Raw genomic sequence first — 19,310 nt, 5'->3', positions numbered from 1 at the left:
TTGCAGTCTCAGTCTGTGTGTCCTTTCATCTGAATGAGTCTCTTGTAGGTAGCATATAAATAGGTCTTTTTGTTTTTGTTTTTACCATTTAGTTACTCTGTCTGGTCATTAGAAAATTTAATCCATTTTCATTTAAATACTGTTAGATATGTACTCAAGGCCATTTTTTAAATTAATTTCTAGCTAGTGTAGAATTTTTCTTTTTTGTTTGCTCTTTTCATTAAAGATTTGATGATTTTCTGTAGTGATAAGCTTAGATTCTTTTATCTTTTGTGTGTCTACTTTAGGTTTTTGCAATGTGGCTATATAAAAAAACTGAGGTTTGCATAAAATATAACTTACATCTATACCAATCTATTTTAAGATAACAACTTTAAATGCATTCTAAAGTTCTACATATTTAGTCCCTTCCCTCATGTTTTATGTTTTTGATGTCACAATTTCAGTCATTTTAGCTTGTGTGCACGTTAACAAATTATTGTGATTAAACATATCTTGTGTACTTTTGTCTTTTAACCTTCATGCTAGCTTCATAAATTATTAATATTATATAAATTATACATAAGCGTCCCTTACATAGTGCAAATTTGGCCCACCTATACTGTCCCATAAGTCCCTTAAGTAAATCTTTACTCTTTTTCATGTTTTTTAAAAATCTAAGGGCCCAAGGGAGCCTGGGTCACTCAGTTGGTTAAGTGACCAACTCTTGGTTTCAGCTCAGGTCATGATCTCATGGTTCATGAGTTCTAGCCCCACGTCCAACTCTGCGCTGTTAGTGCAGATTCTCTCTCTCCCTCTCTCTCTGTTCCTTCCCCCTCTTTCCAGAAAAAAAAAAAAAAAACATTAAAAACATTTTTGTTGCTCTAATAGGGTGAGTGCCACATCCTTGTCTTTGAGTTCACTGATCCTTGTTTCTGCATTATCTTATCTGCTTTATTGTATCTTTGAGTCATTGTATTGTCCAGCTTTGTGACTTACATTTGGTACTTTCTTATATTTTCTCTTGGTTGAAATTTTTACTTTGTTCATTCAGTCTTCTCCTAAGGCCAGTGATCATCTTTATGATCACTGTGGTGAATTCTTTACCAGGTAAATCACTTACCTACATTTTATTGAGAACTTTGACTGAGGTTTTATTTTTTGCCCCATTTGAAACCTATTCCTCTATTTCTTCATTTTCCTTAATTCTCTGTGTTGTTTTCTATGCATTAGATAAACAGCTAACTCTCATAGTCTCCAAGGAATGGTCTCCTGTAAGAGATGAACCTTATTATTTAACTCTGCCCTAGCTCTTCGTCTTTCAAACATTTTTGATTGTGTAAGCAGCATCTTTTATTAGCCATTTTTAGTGGTTCCTAGTGGTTGAGGGTGTACCAAGACCTCTACATATCCAAAGGAGAGGATCACAGTCAGCACCTAGATTCAGGTTGATTACAAGCCAGACCCTTAGGCAGCAGTATTGAAAATATAAAAATATACCTCTTTCAGGAAAAGACTGGGATATTGGCATTTCTGTCTATTCTTTCTGTTCTAAGCTTTGGGGTAATAGCCAGTTAAGACCTGTTTCCTACGTTGCTGCTGTCCTATTAAACCCATAAACATAAGCAGCCAGGATTTCAAGGAATGTGTCCTCTGGGAAGCAGACACAAAGCTTGAGTACCAGATTTATACATAAACTCCTTTTTCAGAGATACCGGTGACCTGGACTAGGCAGAGGGGGAATCCAAATAGGGTGCCTGCCATCTTCCTCAGTCTCTGAAGAGGACAGTAATTATCCCTAGATGTATGTTTAACTAGAAGGCTGTTCTTCAGGCCACAACTATGATGATAAGCTAATAGGCATCTTTCACAGAAACATTAGAGCCCTCACTCTCTTGCCTCTCTGCTTTGCCCTACAGGTGGTATGTAGTTAAGAACTCTTTTTCCATTGGTTACAGTCCTGTGGGACCTATGAGTGTAAGCCCCATTGGTCACCAGAGCTAGGTGATACAGAGGTGTCCCTTCGATGGCAGATGCTAAAATCAAGGTGCCAGACAAGTGTACAAGTTGCTTTCCAGTAGCTATCAATGACCTGAAGTCAATCTGTGCAGAGTATTTCAGTAAGCACCTAGATGTGTGTTAAATTAGATGCCTACCCCTCAGGCTAATGGTTTAAGATAGTCAAATAAGCCTCTGGTACAGAATATCTGGGCCCTTTTCAGTCACCTATCCCTGTGCTGGACCTTGGTTCAGGTGAGTCTGTGCACAGGAGCCCTGTAAGTATAGCCATGCTCCCCTTGGACCTGAGCCCTATTGGCTTTCAAAGCTAGATGTTTTAGGGGTTCATTTCTCAGGTGTAAATCTTTAAAGTTGGGTTATTTGATGTGGGATTCAAACCCTTTATACCTCAGGAAGAAGCTCAGGGTTTTGCATCCCCTCCCTATTGTGCATTCCTGCGTGGAGGGGGAGGGGCTAGAGTTTATGGCAAGATTGTGTCTCGGCCTCTCTTACCCACTTTGATGTGGGTTTTGGTCTCATTTCCTCAATTTATAGGAGTTGCCAGCCAGATTTTGTTATTGTTTTTCCCTAGAGGAAATTCTTCTCTATGTACCTCTAAATTTGGCATGTCCACAGGTGAGTTCCGGGTCCTCCTATTCCCAGGACTCACATTCTTCTTTTTTTAATTCCAGTTTAGTTAACATACAGTATTGTGTTAGTTTCAGGTGTACAATATAGTAATTTAAAAATTCTGTACATTACTCGGTGCTCATTATAAGTGTACTTTTAATCCCCTTCACCCATCCACCTGCCTACCCTCCCCTGGTAACCATCAGTTTGTTCTCTATAGTTAAGAGTCCATTTTTTGGTTTGTCTCGTCTTCTTAAATTCCACATATGAGTGAAATCATATGGTATCTGCCTTTTCTGACTTACTTCACTTAGCATTATACTCTCTAGATCCATCCATCCATGTTGTTGCAAATGGCAAGATTTCATTCATGTATGCATATACATACATACATGAATATATATATAATCTATCTCACATCTTCTCTGTCCACTTGTCTATTAGTGGATCAGTGGACACTTGGCTTCCATAAATTGGTGGTTATAAGTACTACTATAAGAAACACAGGAGTGTATATATCTTTTCAAATTACTGTTTTCACATTCTTTGGGTAATTGACTATTCTTCAGTAGTAGAATTAGTGGATCATATGGTAATTCTATTTTTAATTTTTTGAGGAACCTTCACAGTGGCTATACCAGTTTGCATTCCCACCAGCAGTACATGAGGGTTCCTTTTTCTCCACATCTTCACCAGTATTGTTGCTTCTTGTGTTTGATTTTAGCCATCCTGACAGGTGTGAAATAATATCTCATTGTGGTTTTGATTCGGATTTCCCTGATGAGCGATGATGAGCATTTTACATATGTCTGTAGGTCATCTTTATGTCTTCTTTGGAGAAATAGATGGTGGGTTTTGGGGTTGGTTTTTTTTGTTTTGTTTTGTTTTTTTTTTTTTTTGGTGTTGAGTTGTATAAGTTCTTTATATATTTTGGATGCCTACCATTTATTGAATATGTCATTTGCAAATATCTTCTCCCATTGAGTAGGTAACCTTTTAGTTTTATTGATTGTTTCCTTTGCTGTGCACAAGGTTTTTATTTTGTTGTAGTCCCAATTGTCAATCTTTGCTTTTGTTTCCCTGCCTCAAGAGAGCTACCTAGAAAATGTTGCTAAAGCTGATACCAGGACTCAAATTCTTAAACCAATTAGCCAAGTAGATAAGAAATTAAAACATTTGTAGTTATTTAATAGCAACTCAAAAATGAAAACCTTTTTACAAGTGCTTTGGAAAAATGGAACAAAATAGCCTTAGGAACCTTTCCCACCACCCCTGTCAGAAACAGTAGACAAAGAAAATAAAGATGCATTTAAAGGAACCAAAATAGAATTTTACATTATACAGATTTTAAAAGTTGGTAATATATGTAGACTTCTTAAAGATTAACTTTTTTTTCCAAAGAAGATTGATGATTTGTCTCTTTCACTACATTTTAAACATAAGTATGTTTGATAAAGTGGTTTGCAATGACTAGTTTATAGTCTACTTCGTAATTCAAAGAAAGAATTCTCATGTATAAAATGTCCCTTTTTATTTCTATAACTATTTCCAGCAATAAATTGGTTAAGGGGGATACTTAGTTTCAAGCATCATTTAAAGATATGAAAAGTTTATACCTTAATCTTCATTCTATTGTCAACTTGAATTGTGTCATTACCATAACTATTTTTGAAATCTCTAGAAAACTTTTTCTCTTTAGACAAATAATGAACCTTAGGTTTCTGTTGTTTAGTGATCCCACTATCCAATGCCTTCTCAACAATTAATTAGCTTGCTTTGAATTGGTTTTAGATTCCAAGCAATACTGTTTTTTTTTTAATTTATTCTGAAATATAACACAGGCCAAGCATGTTCCAAGGAGATATTCTTCCATTGTCTTCCAGTCTCTCTGTACTATAACAGTTGTAGAGCTTATATTCTACACTTTGAATTCCTCTACCTGGAGTCAGAGTGTTTAAGACAGATTCCCTCCAGTTAACAGGTCATTTATGCATTTGAGAAAGGAAAACCTTTGTCAAATAATATCCTCAATGAAACATAAATACTTGTACACATCCAGTAAAGCAGGACACTAATCATCAAAGCAATTGAGTTGCTCACGTGGTGTGTTTTGAGCTTATGTTATTATAGGTATCTCTATCTCACTGTAATAGAAAACAAACCTTACAAATACGCCTCTGTCGAATATGAAGAATTGGCTTACTGGTCCTCTTTTCCATGTGCTTTCTAAAAAGCAGTTTCTGCCAAACAACTAGAAAACTAAAAATTATATTTCAAATTCCCTTGTGACTAGGGTTTTAGATACAGTTTATCAATGAGATCGATTTAGGCAAAGTCCACAAGATGGAAGTGGAGTAAAAGCCAATGTATTGCCCTTTTCTGGGGACAGTCATAGCTGGAGATGTTGAGTCTTTTTGAAATGGTGCTCCAGTGCCCACTCGCTAACATAGGGATGCCCAGCAGCAATTGCTAGGTGCTGTGGTGGTCTTGTGATTCCTACCCCTTGATTGCGGCAGAGGAAGCAGCTTCTTTGATGGTGGGTTCCTTGTTGCTGGTCTGAGGCTCAATCCAAGAGTCCCTTCCTAGGAACTACTTCTTTGTTTTGAATCCTTCTCTGCTTCAAAACACTAGAGTTTTGCTTCTTATAATTGTATTCTGATTGATAGATACTGTCTTAGCTGTTATTTTCTAAGCTGTTTTTCCTGAGGTGTACTTAAGGTAAATCAAAAATTTCCAATTATAAGTGTGAAAGCACTTCAAAAATATTTGGCCATTGAAATTCAAACTTTACTCTGGCTTCCAGCAGTTGGTGAATGGGTGATAACTGATCAATCATGCTGATAGGAAGTATGACAAGTTGCAAAGAGCAGAACCTTTGAAGTCAGACAAGAATACACACAGTCTAGTGGGTTCTCAGTTGTAGGTATAGTGTCTGGACATGGTAGCAAAATTAAAGAAGAAACTTCATCTTTACATAAAGACAAAAGTCCCATAGTCCTCACTAGAAGTTACGCCTGGGAAGTTAACTCATGCCAGGTGGATAGACTCCTAACATAGTAAAGAGAGAGCAGCCTTTGGAAGGCAACAGTCCTCAGGTCTTCCATCAACTTGGCTACTAACTGACTGCTTGACCTTTACCATTTTCTTTAGTCTTTGAGCTTCAGTTTCCACAGCCACAAAATGTGGATATCAACACTTTGCTCACAGGATTGTTTTATTAGAAGTATAAATAAAGGATGAAAAGCACCTGTGATATCTGGCACATAACAGGTATTCAAAGTGGTTAGGAACTATTATTCCCTCAGCTTTCAAGGGAAAAGTGAATCCAGTCTTGTTCACACAGAAGCAGAAATAAGAAAATAAGAGACCGAACAGAAGAAAGAGAAAAGATAAATAGAAAGATATACAGCCAGAAGGGCTAATGTTGTCTCATAGGCCCTGAGATGCAGGGAAAAAGGAAACATTCTCCTATGGTGAGAAGAAAGGAAATAAAGTAGTCTGGAGCCACAAAGAATCCAGGGTAAGGCCCTCCTGCTGCATTAGCGCTGGGTGACTGTGAAAACATGAGGTCTGCTCTCAGCGGTAGAGGTATGCATCGTGGTTTCTATTATAATTCTGTTTTTACTCAAAACTTGCCAAAAATTTTCTTTTGAGGTGAAACTCTCCAGCATTTTCTACAGCTCAGATTGATTATTTGAAGTAGCATTGGGAGAAAGTAACAACATATTTGTTATTAAAATGCAAGGAGGTGGGAGAAAAGAAAATTTTAAGATGTCCCTTATATAAAGGCTAACACCATGTTGGATTGTCCATACGAATCATTAAAAAGTTGTATTTTTTATTGAAATTCAGTTGTAAAAGAGCTTCACAGTGAGAATTTTTGTGTTCCTTTTAAAGTTCTGAATACGGACAATACTGACTAAAATACCTAATATAAACTCCATGAGGAGTAGCAACCATATTGTGTTTATTTGTGCCAGCATGGCACATGTACATTGTGTCCACAGCCTACGCACATGGATTCCTACAGCCAGAACAACACAAAAGAAACTGGTTCATTCTGTTAAATCTGTTAAATTGTTGGTCAGAGAAACAAAGCATTGTTTGCTCATGGAAATTGAACTTGTTTGTATATAGGAGATCTAGTCGCCTACTTAAATTTACATCACTTTAAAAACTGTTGAAATAGTATAGTATATGCATAATTATTATTATACACTCTTTATAAATGGATTTAATTATACTTGTAGGAATGACTTTGTTCCATAAAGTTCAATCTTCATCTGGTGCCATTTTTCTTTAAGAGTTTCCTTGGTCATGGGCACCTGGGTGGCACAGTCGTTTAAGCATCCAACTCTTGATTTGGGCTCAGGTCATGATCTCACAGTTTGATGGGTTGAAGCCCCACATCGGGCTCTGCCCTGACCCTGCAGAGCCTGCTTGGGATTCTCTCCTTTCTCTGACCCATGTGTTCTCTCTGTCTCTCTCAAAATAAATAAACTTAAAAAAATTATTTAGAAAAAAAAAGTTTCTTTGGTCAGGCAGACCAAGGCTTAGCTTAGAAGAATGATGCTACCTGGGGAAGCCATGTGCTCAGACACACAGGTGATATGGATACAACTTTGAGGTCCAGCTTAATTTAGAATGCTGCTCCATGCAGATTTTTGAACAGGAGTTTGGGAATAAGGCACTGCTATTGAACCATGATGGTATTAAGTGACTGGTTGCTGGCACTCTACAGATCAGCAATCTCACAGAGACAGCAAGGAAGTGCTATACAATCTCCTCCACTCTGACCCTGCTCTCATCTCAGATTCAACACTACCAGTCACTCTAACTCTGTAATTCATTGCATTTTTCTTATTTCCTTTCCCACTACTTCTACTTTAAATTAGGTTCTCATTGGGGCAGCCAGTGGCTCAATCAGTTGAGTGTCCGACTCATGATTTGGGCTCAGGTCATGATCCCAGGGTAGTGGGATAAAGCCCCACATTGGGCTCTGTGCTGAACATGGAGCTTAAGATTGTCTTTAAGTCAATCAGTCAATCAATCAGGTTGTCATTAATTCCTATCCTAGAATATTTTTGATGAGGGGTAAGCTAAGGGCAAAATACAGGCTAACAGCACCCTCCCCACCACCACCAGGTGGAATATGTGTGATATTCCTCGGACATTCCTGGCTACCCAAGAACAAAGGAAAGGGGTTTAAGTGCTTGCCATGGAAATGTGGCAAACTAAGGCAAATGAAAAATTAAATTCCCTTACTGCCTACAGCCCATTGACAAATCCTTGAAAACTTTAGAGTGACCTCTCTTTAGGAGTTCAGCTGCCTCGATGATGACACTTTGCTAGGGGCAAAAGGGAATCTTGGCTTAACATTATCCTGACACCCCACCAAAATTTCTTTAGAAAGTTCCTTTATCTAAACTCCCCAAGATATAGGTTGGCAATCATACTCCAAGCTTATGGCCCCCTGATATACATCTGAAGGGCCCCATGACTGAGGTTTTACTAAAGGCTAATAAATGGTGTTTCCCCAGTAACAGCTAGCCCCCTCAAGGTCCTGGAAACCTTGCTTCCAAAATACCTTAGGGATTTACTCTATCCCTAATCCCTTCTCAACCTGAAGGTATATAACCAGTCATGACCCCAGTGCAGCTCTTCCTGCCCATGGGTTCTGTCCCCATACTTTAATAAGACCACTTTTTTTGCACCAAAGATGTCTTCTAGAATTCTTTCTCAGCTGTTGGCTCTGGACCGCCCCATAATCATCCCAAAACGTCATCATTTTAAGTTTCCAACAATGCTAACAAACCCATCATTTTTACATATACACCACAGGCCTCCTTAAAATTATTTTTCCCAACAGAATTTGAGGCTCCTTAGTTTGTTAATCAAGGATGTCTATGATCTGTCTCCACCACTAACTTTCCAGTCCTTTCTTCCTGTCACATCCCATGCTTTTTACCAGCTTTATCTTTCCTGGATTATGACATTCACTTCGTGTTCTCTGTCACATTTCTACAGGCTCAAGTTTTGTCCTGCTCTCAATTCCAGGGTTATTTTCTCCATAATCATACTTTTTCCTGCAACCAAATGTCATTTCCCTACCCCAATTACTAAAGGGGAGGAAAAAAAATTCCTCTATCCATCATAGATTGTCCAGTTTGGGGAATTAGACTAGCCAAAGATCGGTTGGTTAACAAGAGAAAACAAGCAGAAGTTTACTAATATTAGCGTCACAAATATACACCAATTTGGGTTTATTTTAAGTTAAACAAATGTAAACGGATTTGGGGCTTTTGGGCAAGGAAGAAAGTTCAGGGAAGATGAGCATAGAAAGTGTGGTTAAAAAAGAAAACATCTCTGCAAATGAAAATTTCTTTAATCAAAGGAAAACTTAGGCTGTGTTTTTAGAGCTTCTCCTGCTTCTGCTGGTTTTCAGTGGCCTTTAGCTCAAAATAATCCATATGCCAAAGAGGCATATTTGTGGGTGGCATATTCTGGTACCCTTCTGCACATATCATTTATTACCTTAGTAATTCATTTGTTACAAAACATCTCATTTTCCTAACATGTTGAGATTGTCCTAACATAGATTAAACTGGGGAAATTTCCCCTTTCTGCCTCAGCAAGAAAGATGTTTTAAAGGGTAGGGGAAAGAATAGAAAAAAAAATAAGGCCCACCTCTTTCAGAAGAGGCTGGGTGTGTGGCTGAGATGGGGTACATTCCAAACTCCAACTCATTTCTATCCTCAGCAGAGAAATATACTTAGAATCAGTAAAAGTTGCTTTACCTGACAAATACTGGTATAACTGGGAGGCCCCATTTTCCTGGAAAAAGAAACAGAACAAAGCTATTTCTTAGTTTAAACTAAGAGGAGCCCCAGGATTGGGAAAGTGGAATCTGAGCCTAGGAGTCAGCAGATGCTCATTCCAATCCTGCCCCACTCTTGGGAACTGTGGAAGGGGGCAGGGATACGTCAGCCCCAAAATATGCCTCTGTGGCATAAAGATTATTTTGAGCATCAGTAGAATCTCTGAAAACAAAGTGTAAATTGCCCTTTTGTAAGGGATATTTACATTTATGAGGGAAATCTCCATTTGTAAAGGTGTCTCCCTCTTGGTATCTGGAAGAGAAGGTCACTCTAAATCTTCAGAAACTCTTCTCCTTGGAGAAGGGTAACAACTTAAATCTACATAACAAATCCGACCCTTATTACTACACTTTCCCTGGTAATCTCCCATAACTAGCCTCCCCTCCAAAACACCTTTCTTTTGTCTTTAACTGGAGATAGTATTTAAGGTGGTGGTTTGGGCCATTTCAGGTAGTTTAACTTGGTTTTTCTGGGTATCTCCCATATATACAGAAGGTATACATGTTATTAAACTTATTTTTTTCTCCTGTTAGTCTTCTATTATAAAAAGTTCCTCAGCCAGGAACCTAGAAGGATAGAAAGAAAATGATCGATCTTTCCCTACACTCCCCTGTGGCCTGGGAAATAACTGTGCCAGTAGAGTAAAAGAAGGTTTTATAGAGGCATTTTCCCAATGCACCTGGAAGTGCTCTAACAGATGACACAGCTTTGCCCCTGGCTTCACAAGTCCCTGGTGAGGAGCTTCAGGAGAGGACAAGCTTTCACATCACTGATAGACCTCAGGCTCTGCACATCGGAATTGAAAATCTGAGGCACATATTCCCAAGGGCAGCACTGGGAGTCTGGCCCTGAGTGTTTGGCCTAGGGGACCTCTGGAAAGGGGATTATTCTGAATTTGCTGCTACTCCTAATAGGTGAAAACAGAAGTTCAACTCCATCATAGGATAAAATGATGGCTACCCCAATTACAATACCCTTGAGTCGATGGCTTGTCTTGTTCAGAGAGGACAATAGCACCTTGTACAGCAGCTATTAATTTTTACTAAATAGAAGTTACATAGTTGTGTTTTGGTAATTGATCTTTTCCTGTCTTATACATGCAATTCATCTCCCTTAGACTTGAATGTAAATGACAGACTAATACATTGCAAATTTTCTTTTCGATGATTTTAAAACATTTTAACAGTAATTTAAAAAATATATATAAAGCATTCTATATACTTGAATAACAGCATACTAGAATAACTAGAATATAATAGAATATTCTATATTCTAGAATAACTAGAAAAGCCACAGTTCTGTGCCTAAGAAATATGCAATATATTTAGAGAAATGTTCACCATTCACATATGCAACTTCTATTTATTTACTAAAGAAAAATTAGAATCTGCCTGTGTATGAAACACCTAGCTAGGCACAGGATGACCCAAACCTGCCCTGAAGTTAGCAAATGAATAGGTTTAAAAATGACAATATATAATGATAAGTTGTGATGAACACCATAAAGAAAACAAAATAAATAGAAAATAACTCTCTCCTTTAGATAGATGAGGGAAGTTCTCCATGAAAATGTAGGGTTGCAGCTGAGACCTGAAGGTGAAGAAGTAATCATTTTTGAGAAGTTAGTCCACACAGAGAGAACAGTATGTTGAAGGCACCAATGTGTAAGATGTACCTTCCAAATAGATCAATGTATTATAAGGGCATAGGCTATTCCGGTGATAAAGATATTGAATGTATTCCTTTCAACAAGTATCTACTATGTGAGTACAATGAGCTGGAGATAAAATGAGGAATACAGATCTAAAAGAAGTTCTCCTGGAACTTCTAGTCAGGTGAGAAAGGTGCTGAGTGTGCATTTCAGGTGTGATGGGGACCACGAGATGGGGTAATACAGACATAAGTAGCAAGTGGATTTTGATGGAGTGTGGGGCAAGCTGAGAGCAAAGTACAGGCTAGCAGCACCCCCCCACCACCACCACCAGGTGGAGTATGTGTGATATTCCTCAGACACTCAAGCCCCTTTCCTTTGTTCTTTGGTAGCCATAAGTGCTTGCCATGGCAATATGGGAAACAAAGGCAAATGAAAAATTAAATTCCCTTACTGTCTATAACCCATTGATAAGTCCTTGAAACAGGCAGTGACCTCTCTTTTGGAGCTCAGCTGCCTTGATGATGACACTTTGCAAGGAGCAAAAGAATCTCAGCTTAACATTATCCCAATCTTGAGAATCTTGTAAGTCTATTTTAACACATAACAATTTCTTTGGAAATTTCTTTTATCTCAGTTCCCCCAAGATATATGCTGGCAATCACACTCCAGGCTTATGGCCCCCTCATATATATCTGAAGGGTCCCATGGTAATAAATGGCATTTCCCTAGCAACAGCTAGCCCCTCAAGGTCATGGAAACCTTGCTTCCCAAAATACCTTAGAGAATTACTCTATCCCTGACTACCTCCCAACCTGACAGTATATATTATGACCCCAGCGCAGCTCTTTCTGCCCACAGGTCCTGTTCCTGTGCTTTAATAAAAGCACCTTTTCACACCAGAGACATCCTCAAGAATTCTTTATTGGCCATCAGCTCCAGACCACCCACCATCACCCCCAAAACTTTATCAGATTTTACCAACCCTAGAGTGAATGAGGGAGTCCTTTCTAAGGAACTGAAAGATTAGTGTCAACCTGAAAATAAAAAGCCACAATGAGAGGCAAGTGAGTGTTTATTCTGGGATTAAAGGGGAGCACAGATTCAGTGAGAAACTCAAATAGTGTCCAACTTATTGGGTGAAAGCCAGGGTTTTTTATGAGGGAAAGGAAGGAGCATTTCCATTATTTGAAGTACAGAAATATTTTTTTGGTGGGTTATTAACATGTTAACTACTTTGGGTTATCTGTTGATTGAGTGCTGGTTTTAGCTACTGGTTTCATCTTCAGGAGGTCCACAAGATTAGTCTTGTGATCAGAACGTCCACTCTCCCACTGACTTCTCTAACATCTGCCAGTTTGTCTAGCCCAAAGGTTTTGGCCCAATTTAAACAAAGGATGTGTAAAGCAGTTTTTCTGTAATGACCACTCTGGCTCTATTTTAGAAATGGATCTAGTCAGGTCAATTTTTCACAATAGGAATTTTCTGGGTAAAGAGTAAAAGGCTCAGGAAACTGTCCAAAAAGAAAGAAAAGCCTGGGTCTGTTGTTATGGGTTCTCTGCAGGTGGACATAGGTAGATTTGTTAATTTAGAGGAAACAATTTACAAGACTAAATGGGCAGTTCAGATTTGATGTGTGATAGAGAAGTAGGTATTGAGACCTTGAATATAATGTGAAATTGCTAGTCAAGGCTGGCAAAAGGAAGGAGTTGAAGTACATTTGAGACTGATGTGCCATTAGTTTTCATTGAAAACTTTTGCATAAGAATTAGTCTTTCTATTCTTGTCATCACATTATTATTTTATACTTAATCCCTCTCTTTTATCTCTGAAACTGTGCTAATACAAACGCATTTTAGTGTTGGGTTTTTGTTTTGTTTTCAAAATTGCTGTCCATAGCGCTTTTGGGTTCCTCTCCTATTTTTCTGTTCACTCAGTTTTGATATTTACTTGGGAGGAAAAATGGAGATTTTATGAAAACTAAACTAGGTCACAAAAGAGTTACACATTTCCCCCTAAGGCTCCTAAAACAATTTTGAACTCAGAACACTTGATTTTACTTTCCTGTCCACAACATTGGGTAAGCATGAGAGCAAGAAAAAGGCATTCCTTCATGTAAAAGCACAATTTGTGGAAAAGAGAGGCTAAAACATTTGTTTTTCTAGAACCTTTACCAAATGATGTGAAGTCCATATGATTGCTAATCATGTTTTACCATTATGTTCCTGGATTGCATTGTCAAAAATACTTTGGTTTTATGATTTCAAAAATTGCTGTTTTAAATATAATTTTTATGACAGGATGAATGGTCCCATAATCTAATGGACATATAATTATGTAGAAGTTATATTAGCACAGCTAAATACAGCTTGTAGAAATAATGTACAGAAATCCTGAGTCCCAAGTCTCCTTCTCTTTGAAACTGTCCTACCTTCCCTGACATTGTTGGTTACTTTCTGTGCTCAGTCCTTTAATACATCAGTTATAATTACTGTTCACATACCCATTTCCTTTACTAAACTGAGTGACTCATAGGCAGAGAATGTTTATTATTTGTTTTTCTAACCACAAAACTTTATAGTAGATGCACAAAAATATACTTTTGCAGGAACAAATAGGAAAGTTATTAATACATACTATAGAGGTTATCAGACATTGGACATTTTTAAAAAATAACATGTATTAAACTTTAAAGGGGGATGTTCATATAGAAGTAACAACCCCTACCCCTGTAACTAAGCCAACACCCAAATACCCCTTTGGCCACTTTGACACCTAGTTCTTGTAAATGTTTCCCTTCCTTCCATGTATTCACTCTCATAATCCAGTGAGTCTAAGAAACACAGCCATGTTTAAACATCTGGGATTCATCAGGCTGATTCTGGTAATCAAAGTTCAGAAGATCAGTTCCAGATGTTGCCTAACTAAAGTTACATAAACATTGTTCACATTTTTAAATACAATCAGACCTAACTTCCCATATCTTGAAAGTAACTTAATTTGTATAGGTAGGAGTTATACTTTGCACTATTTTTTTTAATTAACTTTCAACTTAACACAGAGATAAGGCTGATAGATCTTCCCTAAAGGTGAATGAATATCAATAAAATCAAGATACATTTTTGGAAATCATACATTTAATTACATTAGCTCTAAGATTCCATAAGACAGAAAGAAAGAGTAATACTGTCTGAGTGTCCATTATGTAGGGGAGGAAAAGTAATTTTCGCTCTACCCTTCTGGGTTCGTTGCTGGGCCATACCACCCCCTAAAGTACAGACTAACAAGAGAAAACAGAGTTTAATAACATGACTACCCCTCCTGTATATATGGGAGATACCAAGGCAACCTGAGTAACTCCTTGGAATGACTCAAACTACCACCTAAAAACCACCTCTAGGTAAAGACAAAAGATGTTAGGGAGGTTATCAGTCACAGCAGAATAAACAAGGGTATGGTTGATAGGAGTTTCTAGAGATTTAGTCATCCTTCTCTTCCTGGTCCAGAAAGGGAGACACCCTTATCAATGGAGATTTTCATTATAAATGTCAATGACCCTTACAAAACGATTACTTCTACTTGTTTCCTCCTGCATCTGCTATTGTCTTAAAAATAACTAGCTCAGGGGCACCTGGGTGGCTCAGTTGGTTAGGCGTCCGACTTCAGCTCAGGTCATGATCTCACTGTCCGTGAGTTTGAGCCCCATGTCAGGCTCTGTGCTGACAGCTCAGAGCCTGCTTCAGATTCTGTGTCTCTCTCTCTGCCCCTCCCCCACTCACGCTCTGTCTCTATCAAAAAATAAATAAACCTTAAAAAATTTAAAAAGTAACTAGCTCAAAATAATCTTTATGCCAAAGAGGTTTATTTTGGGGCAGGACACTCTGTTCTGCTTTTGTCCTGTCATTGAAATTTGCCCAGTAACTTTCACAGAGATTGCTCTGTAGCTCACTGAAACAGTCTTTTAATCTTGAGAATAGGTAAGTTCAAAAAATTTTTTTAACTTTTATCTACTTTTGAGAGAAAGAGAGAGAGTGTGTGTAAGCATGAGCAGGAGAAGTGCAGAGAAAGAGGGAGACACAGAATCCAAAGCAAGCTCCAGGCTCTGAGCTGTCAACAGGAGCCCAGAACCCACAAACTGTGAGCTCACGACCTGAGCTGAAGCTGGATGCTTAACTGACTGAGCCACCCAATCACCCTGAGAATAGGTAAGTTCAATTAAACAGTTGTGTTTCATTTCAGGAGGCTGTGTAACAGGTGGGCTTCCAAAAGTTAGGTCGATATGGTACAAGCAATCGTGTTACTTAATAAGAGACATTTCTATGGGAAAGAAAACAGATGAACAGTTAAAGCAGACTGTAAACTCAGTCTGAGTCATGAGGGAAGATGACTTAGAAGATTATATTAGGAAAGATTTTCTCTGCTGTTCAAGGTCCTTCCAGCTGGACTAAGAACCAAATTGACAGGGGATAGATTAACAGGCCAAGATAAAATGTAATTTCAGACATGAAATTCTAAACACAGTAAGGCACATGAGGCTTATATGAGATCTTGATCTACAGAAGGAGGTAGGGGAGGATAGCCATTAATAGGAAGGCAAGAGGAGATGTTTGGAAAACAAAGGTTACCCTATCATACAGGTAAATTCTTTAGAGAAAGAGGAATCTCTAGTAATATCTCTCTTCCTGGGATAGGCAGGGAGCTAAAGGGAGGATAAAAAGGTTTTCCTGAATCTGCTACGTTTTGATTGCTTTTAACTCAAAATAACATTCATGCCATTTTGTGGCCCATTCATGCCAGGTGGCCCATTTGGGGCAAACTGGCCTTAAACCTTATAGTTCCCTCTTCCGAAACTTATGTGAAGTTTCATACCTTAAAGTTTGATTTGGTAGATGGTTTCATCTTGTTGAACCAGTCTTAGTCCTGATATTCAGTTCAATTAAACTCTTTCAGGAAGTGATGATGCAGGTATGTTCTCAAAGTTAGCCCTATTGTTCCAGTAATCAGTTATTAAATAAGAGGGCTTTATATGGAAACAAAAGAAAAACAATGGTTAGTAATTGAACCAAATTAGAAACCAGTTTCTGAGTTCTGAAAATAGCCAGTCAAGAAGATTTCTAGATGTCAAGCTTGAAGCATCTTTAGATAGAGTAAGAGCTGTTGTGATTTCTCTGACGTTTACATCAAGCTGTTCATATTTAGTTTGCAGGCTTCAGGAAAAAGGAAAGTTTAAATTCTCAAATATATCCAACTCAGAAAGATAAGAGAAAAAATGAAAATATTCATTTGATGAGTTGTAGCTAGGCATTGGAGGAAACTAGAAGAAATCAGGATCTAGTCTAGTTTATAATGAACAGTATTCGAATCTAATATTTACTCAGGTAAGTTATCAAAACATTTTCTTTCTGTATTCACACTCATTTCTACCAAAGACAGCCAAATCAATATTAATTTGTTTGCAAAATAAATCTAGTTTCAAAAAAACTGGGCCTGATTATTTGCATAAGTACTACAAGAATAGCAATTGACCATATAGAAGCTTTAAAACCTGCTTTGCTGGTACTTTATATAAGGGTTGTTTTTTTTTTTTTTAACAGCCTCTCAAGGCCAGAAACAAAGCCAAATACTTGTCATCAGACCTCACCTGCAATAGCTATACATATGGGTGAATTCCTCTTTTTCTTGAGGTCTCCCACATATTGCTACGTTTCTGTACCTTCTTTACTCACCTGGTAAGGCTGCTGGGGATTCTGTAAGCAAGTATCAGGCTGTTATTTCCCAGGGGCTTTATTAGCTCCATAAAATCCAGCTTAGTTCTTTAAAGCTGTCTGGTCATATCTGAGCCTATGCATGTTTCTCCCAAGCATGCCATTCCAGTCAAAGCGTTGGTAATATAATCAATATTTCCAGTAGTTTCCTGTCACAAGAAGAAAGGATTCTTATTGAACATATGAAAATTTATTGCCATAAAAATATAAGAATTGACAGTTTCAAAATTCTGGATTCTGAAATCAGGTAGGGATAAATGATAAATGTTTCAATTGGAATATATCTGTGTGAACAAATTTCTGGAAATTCAGTTAGCTGAAAAGAAAATTTTTTTAAGACTATATTTTCCAGATTAAAATATTACTGGCTTTTTAAAAAAGTCACAAAAATTACAATTATCCTCTCCAGTTTTTTTACTCCCATGTTACTAATTTTTGTTCTGTTTGAACACAGTATTTGCACTAGTTCTGGAAATTCTTATCCAGTTCAATTTTTATGATGTTAAGGTTATCAGAAACCTGTTCTCAGAGTTTGTTTAACACATTTGCAATAGCCTCAGTAAAACAGTAACTGTAAATGATAAGACTTACAAATGGCCATGGTTAAAGATCTCATTAGAGTTCATTACAATGCAATTGACAAGGATATTTGCTTACTTCTGTAACGTACAACACTTCAAGATAATAACACAAGGACATCAGACTTCTAGGAGTTTTGTACTATTTTTAGAACATTTTTTTAAAAAATTTTTTTAACGTTTATTTTTGAGACAGAGCATGAACGGGGGAGGGTCAGAGAGAGGGAGACACAGAATCTGAAACAGGCTCCAGGCTCTGAGCTGTCAGCACAGAGCCCGACCGGGGTTCAAACTCACGGACCGCGAGATCATGACCTGAGCCGAAGTCGGCCGCTTAACCAACTGAGCCACCCAGGTGCCCCTAGAACATTTATTTTAATAACATAACTACATAAATGCAATTTATGTACAAAATACAAGAGGATTTAGTATCACCTATTTGACAAACCTTTCCATATAATTTAACATACTTAATATACTTAATTTAACTAATTAAGCATAATTAAAGCTTAGTTTAATTTCTCAAAAAATTTTAAAATGTCCCAGGAGCTCTCAGGAGTATCTCGGACTGTGGTCAAACATGAAAAGATTTTGACATTTGATAAGATAGGATCATATCATTATGAAACCAGATTTAATTATCCATTTAATCAAACTGACAATAAAGGATACCAAAGCCAAATACAGAAGGTTATAGTTTTGAGCAAAATTTAGTTCTTAGACATAGGAAAATATGTTGACAAAGCACAGAATTCTTGTTTTCTTTAAAGGTAAAGAAAAACATGTTTACACAATTTCTTAAGAACAAATCAGTAGTTCAAGAAAACCATTTTTTTCATGAAAACAATTTTATTTTTGCATCAATGTATTTTTATATTAAATTGTAGCCAGTACTGACTGTATATAAAATTCATTTCTGAAGATTCCTTTTCCATAAACCTTCTCCAACTTTCTATCTTACATTCAGATTTTGGCCTGTTTTTATCCAACAAAAATGTATTCCCATTTCTCACTTGCACACAGAGTTGTTTCCCTCATTATTTCCAGTAGTCTTATTTATTAGACTTCTTAACCCTTAGTGAAAATTAAATTGTAACTGTAGGGTCCAAGGGCAGTCTACCCCAAGATGGGCCAGTTAGGCATGAACTTTATTTTTAGTTAAAAGCAATCAATCAAAACCAAGTAGATGCAGCAAAAGCTCTCTTCCTCAGCCTCAGTTGCCTAAAGTTACATCGGAAAGTAGGGCCTGTATTTCAATACAGGGACTGTGTTTCAATTCCCCTTTAACTAAGAAACTTACCTACAAAATAGGGCAACCTTGTTTTCAAAACATCTCCTTTTGTGTTCCTGCCAGTGGTTTTCTCCGACCCCCTACCCCTCTTTTTATTCCTGTTACCTCGCTGTCTTTGGAATTTCATGTCTGTATAGATTCCATCTGTCTCATGTTAATTTGATTCCAAGTTTAGCTAGAAGGGCCTTCAAGGGCAGAGGATGTTCTTAATATAAGTAATTGTGAACTGTTTGTTATACCAATATTCTTCAGGAATTTTTGAATACATCTCATAATGTCTAGAAAGGTATCTTTTTATAGTATGATTTTTCAATAAAGCAAAAACCTGGTTTACTAACAGACTCCTATTTAATTTCTCTATAAGACAAAAGTAAATCTGTTTAGTACTAAAGATTTTATTATTTGGAAATCATCTAGATATTTAATAAATGATGATGAATTAAGTGACATTTAGCTTAGCAAAATTTAAAGTTTCAGATTGCCAAGCTTTGCCAACAAACTTTTTACCTTTTAATCTCATTTACATTTCCTTAAAGCATT

The 19,310-nt window shown here is 37.3% G+C and overlaps 1 long non-coding RNA gene across 2 annotated transcripts in view; it reads right to left on the bottom strand.

Annotated features, from left to right (window-relative positions):
- LOC122210807 overlaps positions 1-19,310 on the bottom strand; it is a 180,062-nt gene that overhangs the window by 21,041 nt on the left and 139,711 nt on the right. For both annotated transcript variants that reach the window (XR_006198259.1, XR_006198260.1), the window contains exons 6-7: positions 16,863-17,050; positions 16,006-16,156 (exon numbers count right to left, since the gene is read on the bottom strand). This is a non-coding gene — a long non-coding RNA (uncharacterized LOC122210807). The remainder of the gene's footprint in view (positions 1-16,005; positions 16,157-16,862; positions 17,051-19,310) is intronic.

This window comes from Panthera leo, chromosome F2, assembly GCF_018350215.1.
Source record: "Panthera leo isolate Ple1 chromosome F2, P.leo_Ple1_pat1.1, whole genome shotgun sequence".
In the NCBI taxonomy this organism is placed as follows: domain Eukaryota; kingdom Metazoa; phylum Chordata; class Mammalia; order Carnivora; family Felidae; genus Panthera; species Panthera leo.
Note: the sequence above shows the minus strand (reverse complement) of the source record. Positions and strands in the feature narration are given on the sequence as shown.